This window comes from Bos indicus, chromosome 3 (genome assembly GCF_029378745.1).
Source record: "Bos indicus isolate NIAB-ARS_2022 breed Sahiwal x Tharparkar chromosome 3, NIAB-ARS_B.indTharparkar_mat_pri_1.0, whole genome shotgun sequence".
Lineage (NCBI taxonomy): Eukaryota > Metazoa > Chordata > Mammalia > Artiodactyla > Bovidae > Bos > Bos indicus.
Window position 1 is genome coordinate 52,380,161 of NC_091762.1, and position 12,692 is coordinate 52,392,852.

The window sequence follows — 12,692 nt, forward strand, 5'->3', positions numbered from 1 at the left end:
AAAACATATGGCAGCTCAGATGTTAAGTTGGGTGAAATTAAAAATTAAAAAATTTCAGAGTCGTTTAGAAGATGCTTTGCTGTATATATTTTTTATGTCATTTTTATATATGAATATGTTGAGAAAATGCCACTTGGGAATGAAGTCTAAGGAAAAATATATCTTCTTTATACTTTAAGTCCACTCTAGGTAACAGTGTATGTTTCAAATGAAATAGGACTTTGTTCAAAGTCAGAGATTTTAAAAATAAACTTTTTCGAATTGAATATTTAAACAACAACTGCAACCAAATCAGTGACAACTGCTATTCAAAGGAAATAGTATGGTACGTAGAAAGAGCCAGGCATAGAGAAATTCAGCCAAAATTACTATATTAAAAATCAAATTCTAATTTGTGGAATATTTCTTCATTTGAATACATTTTCAGGTAAGTTGTGTGAATGGTACTTTTTTCAATCCAGGAAAAAAATTCTAATTATCCAGTATTATAGATAATAGCCTACCAAATCATTTATTTCTCTAAAACTTCCCCAAATACCTGAAGCGGGAAATGGCAACCCACTCCAGTATTCTTGCTTGGAGAATTCCATGGGCAGAGGAGCCTGGCAGGCTACAGTCCATGGGGTCACCAAGAATCTGACAGGACTGACACTTGCACATACTTAAAAAAGATGCTGGATTCTTTCTCTTTTTTCTTGAATTAAGGAGATACTTTGTTACAGAAGACAAACACAGACTCCCAATTTTATCTGAACTTTTAGGTCTAATAATCTTAGTGGCCTTTTTTTTTTTTTTTACTTCTAAATATGATTTAGCATATTGCTTAAGCTCTTTATAAGGACAAGTTAAAATCTTAGGGTTTTTTGTTTGTTTAAAACAGGAACATATTTTCAGCAAAATGAATGACTTCAAAACTCAAATTGTTATATTTCAACATTGTTAAGTAGAACATTTTTGTTATTTTTCAAAGATAAGTTTTTTAAGGGAAACTGTTTTGAACAGTTGTGGAAATATTTGTTCATTATGTGACATCACAGGTCCACTTACTGTTTTAACATAAAATTACAGAAATATAGAATACAATGAAATCATCTAGAAAAAAAAAAAAAAAAACAAAGCTTCCCCAAATGATTTCTGATACAAAACATTCTACAAAGAATATTCCTACTGGTTGGTTACTTGCCCATTTCTACAAGTGAGGATGGGATATAAAGTGTGAACACAGCTGTGGGATTTGGTAGGAGTTCTTTTTTGGAGTTAATGGTGTGATTGTTTTCCTAAGATAGAATTGTTCAAGTGTTCTGTTAATTAAGGAACACATAAAATAGGCAAGTACAATTCCTAATGTTCAATAACACCTGAAAGTCTGACAGCTCTTTTTATTCCACAGTTATCTGAAAAAATTCTAACAATACACATTAACTTGCTTCACTTTCACATTAATCATTGTTTTATCTTGTTGTTTCCTGGGCATATAGGGTTTTTATTTCCCTCCCAATCTCCATGTATTTTCTTAAGTCAACACTTTTCACCTTTTGGAATGTGTTCTTGGCCAGAATGGTCTCACCTGGACTTGCTTTAACCCACCCCCCTCTAATTTCTAGTGGAAGGACAACATTCCTTCTACTTAAATACATATATTCTCCATCCATGCTGAATCCACTCTATCCACGCACACAGACAATGCATCTACTGTCTCAGCCCCTCACTCACTATTTGTGTGAATTCTTAGACATTTTCCCCATGCACTGAATGAACAAATGCTTTAAGCTGTAGAGTGTTTTTTTTTTGTGTGTGTGTGTGTGACACTAGTGTTTCATACGTCACTAATTTGAGTTAGATAAAGCAAGGTAACATTGCAAGTGACTTTTTCCCCACCAAAGACAACAAAGCAAGTTATTGCTTTGAAACCATACCTCCTAATTGTCAGAATCCCAGCTCCACTGACACTCCCCACCCAAATGTCCCTCCTGTTTCCCAGCTGGCAACTGGAGGAAGGGCTTCATAAACTCTCCTGGCTTTAGCAATCAGTCCTATCAACTATCACAAATAGCATATACTTTTCATAAGATAGGCACACTTTCCTGGCTGATTCACAGCTCCTACTTACAGCTGCCATTGCAGCCATGGTAACAGTTCTGTTGCTTCATACTGTTGCCTGTGCTCAGGCTATGCACTGTTCCGAGGCCAGCAGAGCTCTATCAAGGCGGGACCTTCCACTCTGGAAGGCTTAGCAGGGCCAGGCCCTGGGAGTGGTCTGTGAGCATAATTTAGTAGCCTCTCCTCCACAGCCTGATCCCTACACCTTCTTTTGCTGCTTCTTGATGAATCTGCTGCTCCCTGAATGCAAATGTCTTTCTCCTGGTGCCTAGAACCAGGGGGTAAGGCGGGGCCTTAACCTCAGCATCCGTTGAGCTACTTTTATGCCTTATGCACTTCATTATACCCACTCTTCCTCCAGAAAGTTATCTCACGTTCCCAGGCCTGAGGGCAGGGCAACAGGGTTGGGGGCGTCAGGGCAGGGGGACGAACAGCTAGAATTTCCAGAGAACGTTTTCAGATTTAGCCCCTTCCGGTCTCTGGTGATTATTCATAGTGACAACCGTTGTGAGAAACAACAGTGGCTCAGACGGTAAAGCATCTGCCTATAATGCGGTAGACCAGGGTTCGATCCCTGGGTCGGGAAGATCCTCTGGAGAAGGAAAAGGTAACCCACTCCAGTACTCTTGCCTGGAAAATCTCATGGATGGAGGAGCCTGGTAGGCTACAGCCCATTGAGGTCACAAAGAGTCGGACATGACTGAGCAACTTCACTTTCACTTCTCTGGTGACTATTCATAGTGACAACTGTTGTGAGAAAACAGACGTGTCTATTTTTCTTTGTGGTGGCTTCAGACTCCAGGCAGACATGGATACAGCACTCCCAGCTTTGTTCCCTGGAACAAAGTGCATGCTATTACATGCACTGTGCTTTCTCAGTGCTTTGGCATATTTAAACATGAGATAACCCATGCTTAAATACATCTTAACTCAATATATATCACAAATGAATAATTACCTGCTAGTTTTAGTAGTATCTCTCACCACTCCCTCTTGCTTCCTGGAAAGGATTCTAGGCAGATGCATTATTCTTTATTCTTCATGGTGTTTCTTATTTCTGTTATTCTGTCCGAACTTCAGTCTGTCCAGTATCTTAACTAGTTACTTGCGTACATGCTAAGTTGCTTCAGTCACATCCAACTCTGTGCAACTCTAGGGACTGCAGCCTACCAGGCTCCTCTGTCCATGGGATTTCCAGACAAGAGTACTGGAGTGGTTTGCCATGACTTCCTCCAGGGGATCATCCCCACCCAGGGATCGAATCTGAATCTCTGATGTCTCCTGCATTGGCAGGCGGGTTCTTTACCACTACCACCACCCGGGAAGCCCAACAGATTACTTGCAAACATTGTAAATCTCTTTATTTGAAATAATGATATAATGTGCATGCATGCTTAGTCGTGTCTGACTCTTTTGCAACCCCATGGACTGTAGCCCTCCAGGTTCCTCCGTTCATGGGATTTCCCCGGCAAGAATGCTGTAGTGGATTGCCATTTCCTCCTCCAGGGGATCTTCCAGACCGAGGGATTGAACTGGCCTCTCTTGGATCTCCTGCATTGACAAGTCGATTATTTACCACTGCACCACCTGGGAAGCCCAATGATATAATGGTGATACAATCACCTCTAGAAAGGATCTTAATTCTAAACAGCATATAAACAATTTAAATTAATCATTAACATATTAATCATAACAATTTGATCATATTACTGTAAGACCTTGCCAATTACTCTGTTATCTTTAGATAAAAACAAAAAAAAGAATGCCTGTTCTTAAAATCTGTTTTATATTCTGATCCCTGATATTTAGAAATCTTTTAAAAATGTCTGTCAGTGGCTTTTTAAAGTCCCCTCAAAGAATCTTTGTAGATACATCCCATGTTTTATGAAGACAGTCTTATATAAAATTCTGGATGCCATTCAGGTAAAGCCTACCTCCTTCAGATACTAATCACCTGAAGGAATGCGTTTATTCCTATCTACCCAAGGACTTTATAATAATGGCAGAAGAATTTACTAAGAATGACTGAACACAGTATACTCTGTAAGGAGAAGTGTGTACAACTTGTTACACAAATCTAAATACAACTACCCATAGAGAATGTGCACTGGTTATCCCTCTCCATTTACTCATTCTGGAGAAATGGGTATAAAATTTTAATCAGGAAATAATTCTATTCCAATGTGGAATACTGTCCCAAAGCCTCTGTTCTGGCATGTTTGCTTACATTTTAGACTCTACTTATGTAATTACAAGGAAAAAAAAAAAAAAACCAGCCATTGAATACTGAGTATTTATCAACCGATTTCTATGGAAGGCTTACATTCTTTGTATTAATACACTCTGGCTAGCTGTGGCTGGGAGATGCTTTAGCTCTGGGTCTAATTGGAGCACCCTATCCAGAGGTCTCATTAAAATCAACATTCTTGGCTTTGGAGAACTGAAAACCAGAAAACAGACATTTTAAATTCATTTTGGCTGAAGACTCAATTTCTGCCTAAAAGCAAGCAAATGGAGCAAATGGATCTCCTAAAATAGGAGTACTAGTTTCTTCTGCATCATTAAACATACTTCTTAGAAACTGGAACTCAAGGAATTACTTCTAATTAACATTTTTTGTTTATTTTCCTGGTTACATAGAGACTACTAAATCTTTCCCTAAACAACAATTAACTTTTGACTATCAACCCTTCATATTTTTTCTATTTAAGCATCTATTAAATGTATAGATAGCATCAGACTCTTCTACACGATTGTGCATAACCTCTGAATTTCTCTTTCCTCCCATGAATCTCATCATACCAGACTTGATTTCTTTCTTTTTCTTTTTATTTCCTTAGATATTAACTGTCCACTTTTCAGAGTCTCCCAAATGGGCTTACCTTTTCTTTTCCAAGTCTGACAATAGCACAACATATTTCTGGCTGTCATACAGAGAAAAATAGTCTTGAAGTTACAACATTTCTTGGTGCTTCCTTATCTACTGCCATCAGCATTAATTTTTCAATTATCAGCTCCTCTTGATCAGAGTTTTAAAAGAATGAACGCCATAAAGTAGAGAAAATTTTTATTATGTTGACTTTATGAGCCAGAACCTAAGGCATCAATTGTATTAGCAGAAATCTATTTGTTTCCTGTGTCATAAACATTTATTTTTTGTTTTTCAAGTTCTTCCAGTCTTTCAAGACACCCCCTCCTTTATTTGAAATAAATAAAACTTGTTGGTCTATGGTATGCCCAAAATGGATCAAAGACCTAAACTTAAGAGCTAAAATTGAAACTCTCAGAAGAACACATTGGAGTAAATCTTCAAGTAATGGAATTTGGGAGTGAATTCACAGTAATGACACCAAAATACAGGTTACAAAAGAAGGAAAAAAAGATAAATTGGACTTCACCTAATTAAAAACTTTTGTGTATCAAAGGATACTATCATGAAAGCAAAAATAAAACCTACTGAATAGGAGAAAATATTTATAAATCATGTTAATATCCAGAATATTTTAAAAATACATAATAAAAGATAATAATAATAAAATAATGATAAACAAATAGCACAAATATTAGCAATGGATGGTTATAGCAAACACCCTCTTCCAACAACACAAGAGAAGACTCTACACATGGATCATCACCAGATGGTCAACACCGAAATCAGTGATTATATTGTTGTTACATTATATTATTGTGTTATATTGTGTTATATTATATTATTGACTATATTCTTTGTAGCCAAAGATGGAGAAGCTCTATACAGTCAGCAAAACAAGACTGGGAACTGACTGTGGCTCAGATCATGAACTCCTTATTGCCAAATTCAGACTTCAGTTGAAGAAAGTAGGGGAAACCACTAGATCATTCAGGTATGACCTAAATCAAATTCCTTAGGATTATACAGTGGAAGTGAGAAATAGATTTAAGGGACTAGATCTGATAGACAGAGTGCCTGATGAACTATGGACGGAGGTTCGTGACATTGTACAGGAGACAGGGATCAAGACCATTCCCATAGAAAAGAAATGCAAAAAAGCAAAATGGCTGTCTGGGGAGGCCTTACAAATAGCTGTGAAAAGAAGAGAAGCTAAAAGCAAAGGAGAAAAGGAAAGATATAAGCATCTGAATGCAGAGTTCCAAAGAATAGCAAGGAGAGACAAGAAAGCCTTCCTCAGTGATCAATGCAAAGAAATAGAGGAAAACAACGGAATGGGAAAGACTAGAGATCTCTTCAAGAAAATTAGAGATTCCAAGGGAACATTTCATGTAAAGATGGGCTCGATAAAGGACAGAAATGGTATGGACAAGCAGAAGATATTAAGAAGAGGTGGCAAGAATACACAGAAGAACTGTAGGGAAAAGATCTTCATGACAAGATAATCACAATGGTGTGATCACTCACCTAGAGGCAGACATCCTGGAATATGAAGTCAGGTGGGCCTTAGAAAGCATCACTACGAACAAAGCTAGTGGAGGTCATGGAATTCCAGTTGAGCTCTTTCAAATCCCAAAGGATGATGCTGTGACAGTGCTGCACTCAATATGCCAGCAAATTTGGAAAATTCAGCAGTGGCCACAGGACTGGAAAAGGTCAGTTTTCATTCCAATCCCAAAGAAAGGCAATTCTGAAGAATGCTCAAACTACTGCACAATTGCACTCATCTCACACACTAGTAAAGTAACGCTCAAAATTCTCCAAGCCATGCCTCAGCAATATGTGAACCGTGAACTTCCAGATGTTCAAGCTGGTTTTAGGAAAGGCAGAAGAACCAGAGATCAAATTGCCAACATCTGCTGGATCATGGAAAAAGGAAGAGAGCTCCAGAAAAACATCTATTTCTGCTTTATTGACTATGCCAAAGCCTTTGACTGTGTGGATCACAATAAACTGTGGAAAATTCTGAAAGAGATGGGAATACCAGACCACCTGAACTGCCTCTTGAGAAATCTGTATGCAGGTCAGGAAGCAAGAGTTAGAACTGGACATGGAACAACAGACTGGTTCCAAATAGGAAAAAGAGTGTGTCAAGGCTGTATATTGGCACCCTGCTTATTTAACTTATATGCAGAGTACATCATGAGAAACGCTGGGCTGGAAGAAGCACAGGCTGGAATCAAGATTGCCTGGAGAAATATCAATAACTTCAGATATGCAGATGACACCACCCTTATGGCAGAAAGTGAAGAGGAACTCAAAAGCCTCTTGATGAAGGTGAAAGTGGAGAGTGAAAAAGTTGGCTTAAAGCTCACATTCAGAAAACGAAGATCATGGCATCTGGTCCCATCACTTCATGGGAAATAGATGGGGAAACAGTGGAAATAGTGTCAGACTTTTTTTTTGGGCTCTAAAATCACTGCAGATGGTGAATGAAATTAAAAGACGCTTACTCCTTGGAAGGAAAGTTATGACCAACCTAGATAGCATATTCAAAAGCAGAGACATTACTTTGCCAACAAAGGTCCATCTAGTCAAGGCTATGGTTTTTCCTGTGGTCATGTATGGATGTGAGAGTTGGACTGTGAAGAAAGCTGAGTGCTGAAGAATTGATGCTTTTGAACTGTGGTGTTGGAGAAGACTTTTGAGAGTCCCTTGGACTGCAAGGAGATCCAACCAGTCCATTCTAAAGGAGATCAGTCCTGGATGTTCTTTGGAAGGACTGATGCTAAAGCTGAAACTCCAATACTTTGGCCACCTCATGCGAAGAGTTGACTCATTGGAAAAGACCCTGATGCTGGGAGGGATTGGGAGCAAGAGGAGAAGGGGACAACAGAGGATGAGATGGCTGGATGGCGTCACTGACTCGATGGACGTGAGTTTGAGTGAAGTCCGGGAGTTGGTGATGGACAGGGAGGCCTGGTGTGCTGCAATTCATGGGGTCACAAAGAGTCGGACATGACTGAGTGACTGAACTGAACTGAATGAATAGACACTTCCCCAAAGAAAATATTTAAAAAGCCATAAGGCACATTAAAAGATGCTCAACATCATTAGTCCTTCAGTTCATTACAGTTCAGCCGCTCAGTTGTGTCCGACTCTTTGTGACCCCATGGACTGCAGCACGCCAGGCTTCCCTGTCCATCACCAACTCCTGGAGCTTACTGAAACTCACATCCATCAAGTCGATGATGCCATCCAACCATCTCATCCTCTGTCGTCCCCTTCTCCCACCTTCAATCTTTCCTAGCATCAAGGTCTTTTCCAATGAGTCAATTCTTCTCATCGGGTGGCCAACGTATTGGAGTTTCAGCTTCAGCACCAGTCCTTCCAATGAATATTCAGGACTAATTTCCTTTAGGATGGACTGGTTGGATCTCCTTGAAGTCCAAGGGACTCTCAAGAGTCTTCTCCAACACCACAGTTCAAAAGCATCAATTCTTCAGCTCTCAGCTTTCTTTATAGTCAAACTCTCACATCCATACATGACCACTGGAAAAACCATAGCCTTGACTAGATGTCCCTTTGTTGGCAAAGTAATGTCTCTGCTTTTTAATATGCTGTCTAGGTTGGTCATAGCTAGCCTTGACTAGATGTCCCTTTGTTGGCAAAGTAATGTCTCTGCTTTTTAATATGCTGTCTAGGTTGGTCATAGCTTTTCTTCCAAGGAGAAAGCGTCTTTTAATTTCATGGCTGCAGTCACCATCTGCAGTGTTTTGGGAGCCCAAGAAAATAAAGTCTGTCACTGTTTCCACTGTTTCTCCATCTATTTGCCATGAAGTAATGGGACTGGATGCCATGATCTTTGTTTTCTGAATGTTGAGCTTTAAGCCAGCTTTTTCACTCTCCTCTTTCACTTTCATCAAGAGATTTTTTGGTTCTTCTTCACTTTCTGCCATAAAAGTGATGTCATTTGCATATCTGAGGTTATTGATATTTATCCTGGCAATCTTGATTCCAGCTTGTGCTTCATCCAACTTATGTGATGTACTCTGCATATAAGTTAAATAAGCAGGGTGACAATATACAGCCTTGATGTACTCCTTTCCCAATTTGGAACCAGTCTGTTGTTCCATGTCCAGTTCTAACTGTTGCTTCTTGACCTGCATACAGATTTCTCAGGAGGCAATTCATGTGGTCTGGTATTCCCATCTCTTTAAGAGTTTTCCACAGTTTGTTGTGATCCACACAGTCAGAGACTTTGGCGTAGTCAGTAAAACAAAAGTAGATTTTCCACTCCTAGGTATATATATAAATAATTGAAAACAGGGACTGAGAACAAGATTATTTTTTTCTGCCTCATGTGCTTTTTATTTATTTAAAAATTTGTTTATTTTATATTGGAGTATAGTATTGTTGATTAACAATGTTGCACTGGTTTTAGGGGTACAGCAAAGTGATTCAGTTATACATGTTTTTCAAATTCTTTTCCCATTTAGTTTGTTATATAATATTGAGCAGAGTTCCCTGCTGCACAGTAGGTGCTTGTTGGTTATCCATTTTAAACATAGCAGTGTGTACATGTCAATCCCCAACTATCCCCCGCCCAACCATAAGTTCCAGAATGGAGTTTTATATACCATTTTTTCATAGCTGCATTATTCACAACAGCCAAAAGGTTGGAAGCAACACAAATGACCATCCATGAATGAATGGGTAAACAAAATGTGGTATATATGTACAAATGGAATTCAGTTTCATAGACTCAGTCTTGTCTGACTCTTTGTGATCCCATGGACACTGCCTGCAGCACGCCAAGCTTCCCTGTCCATCACCAACTCCCGGAGCTTGCTCAAACTCATATCCATCGAGTAGGTAATGCCATTCAACCATCTTATAATCTGTCCTCCCCTTCTCCTCCTGCCTACAATCTTTCCCAGCATCAGGGTCTTTTCCAGTGAGTCAGTTCTTCACATCGGGTGGCCAAAGTATTGGAGCTTCAGCTTCAGCCCTTCCAGTTAATATTTAGGGCTGATTTTCTTTAGGGTTGACTGGTTTGATCTCCTTGAAGTCCAAGGGACTCTCTAGAGTCTTCTCCAATACCACAAATGGAATGCAAGTGAAAGTCACTCAGTCGTGTCTGACTCTTTGCAACCCCATGACTACACAGTCCATGGAATTCTCTAGGCCAGAATACTGGAGTGGGAAACTTTTCCCTTTTCAAGGGCATCTTCTCAACCCAGGGATCAAACCCAGGTCTCCCACATCACAGGCGAATTCTTTACCAGTTGAGCCACAAGGGAAGCCCAAGAGACTTGAGTGGGTAGCCTATCCCTCCTCCAGCAGATCTTCCCCATCTAGGAATTGAACCAGGGTCTCTAAGAGTCGGACACGACTGAGTGACTTCACTTTCACTTTTCACTTTCATACATTGGAGAAGGAAATGGCAAACCACTCCAGTGTTCTTGCCTGGAGAATCCCAGGGACCGGGGAGCCTAATGGGCCGCCATCTATGGGGTCGCACAGAGTCGGACACGACTGAAGCGACTTAGCAGCAGTAGCAGCAGCCCCTGCATGCAGGCGGATTTTTAACCAACCGAGCTATCAGGGAAGCTCACCTTAAAAGGAATAAAACTCTGATACTTGCTACCTCATGGATAAACTCTGAAAACATCATGGTAAATGATATAGGCCAGACATAAGATAAACACCATCTAAATCCATAAATCCACTTATATGAGGTACCTCAGATAGACCAATTCTTAAGGAGGGAAACTAAAATTACCAAGAGCTGAGGGAAGGATTAAGCATTTTATTCAATGAAAATAGGCAACAATATCCGGAAAGCCATAATTTAAAAGGGATTATAAACTTCTGGAGAAAACAGGGAGAGGCGGGAAGGGAGAGGTTGGGGGCTCCGGCGATCCATTGCTTAGAGCTCGGCTTAGCCAGGCTGGGGGTCCTCCGGGCCGGTGAATAGGCGCTCGGCTCCCAGGGCCGGCGAAGAGGTGAGTTTGGCGGAACCTGGACGCCCGTTGGGGAAGGTGGGGACTGGGACGCGGGGCTCTCACAGGAAGGAAAAGATGGGAGAACAGGGACCCAGCGGGGAGGGAGGCCAGGTTGGCTGCTGGGAAGTGGTCGATTTTCCAAAGCAAGAGTCGAGCGGCAGGAGACGGGCGCGGGGAGGTGTATGTAGTACGGCCGGCAGGACCCCGTCCCCGCCCCAGCCCGCGCGGTTCCTCAGCCGCCTTCCAGTCAGAAGGTGCGAGGCGAGGCCTGAGGAGGCTCCGGCTTGTGAGGGACGGGTTGGAAGGCCGCCGGCCCACAACGCTAGCGGAATCGTGCGTTGCTTTGGCGGTTCCCGGAGTCCCGCGTGTTTATTCCGAAGTGTGTTTCACGCCCGGGGCGGAGCTGGAGGGCGGCGCGAATGTAGCCGTGAGTCCGCAGCGACGCGACCCTAGATTCCCGGGCCCAGTGGCGGCGCTCGCGCCCGCGTCGTGGTCACTCGCCCGGCTTGAAGACTTCCGCCGCGCGCCCGGGAGTCTGGGGTGGGCTTGCTCGGATTTAGGGTACATCAGGGGGGTGTTTTTACCTCAGACCCCAATTCGGTTCCTGCTGTAGTTTTTCGGCCCCCTGCGTCTCACCGGGCAGGTGGTGGAGATCAGGCCTCCGACTGTACAGACCTCTCCCTGGCTGAGACTCAGGGTGGTAATTTGTTCCCACGTTCATTCTCTTTGCCAACTTACTTCCCTGCAGTCATTTGTGACGGTTGGTTTTTCCAGTGAATGTTGGTCTGTCTTCACTGACTACCGATTTCTGGCAAATCCGTATTTATTATCTAGGTTCTGCACTTTTGAAATGTGTATTTCTGAGGGTAAAAGTTTTAAGAGATAACTAATGGATCTGAACATTTTATACAATAAGGATTGTAGAAGGTAAAATCGGAGAAGGCAATGGCACCCCACTCCAGTACTCTTGCCTGGAAAATCCCATGGACGGAGGACCTTGGTGGGCCGCTGTCCATGGGGTTGCTAAGAGTCAGACATGACTGAGCGACTTCACTTTCACTTCTCACTTTCATGCATTGGAGAAAAAAATGGCAACCCACTCCAGTGTTCTTGCCTGGAGAATCCCGGGGACTGGAGAGCCTGGCGGACTGCCGTCTATGGGGTTGCACAGAGTTGGACACTGCTGAAGCGACTTAGCAGCAAATGATTAATAAATTGAGAAAAATGAAGAGGGCAACTATGCTAAACAGATGGAAAGGAGAAAAGCCCAATAACTAAACAAATGAAAACCCCCACAATATTCTGATAAAGTAAGAACAGTTCTAATGTAATCAGATTTAGCCCTTTGTTAGTAGCATTTTGTAAAGGGATACATATGGAAACATTTTTCTCTACATACTTCCTGATGTAATAATGTGTCTCTTCATCACATCAGGGAGGGCTCAAAATTGAAGGGACTTGCTCTGACTTGGTCGGAGAAGGCAATGCACCCCACTGCAGTACTCTTGCCTGGAAAATCCCATGGACAGCGGAGCCTGGTGCGCTGCCGTCCATGGGGTCGCTAAGAGTCGGACACGACTGAGCGACTTCACTTTCACTTTTCACTTTCATGCATTGGAGAAGGAAATGACAACCCACTCCAGTGTTCTTGCCTGGAGAATCCCAGGGACGGGGGAGCCTGATGGGCTGCCGACTATGGGGTCGCACAGACTTGG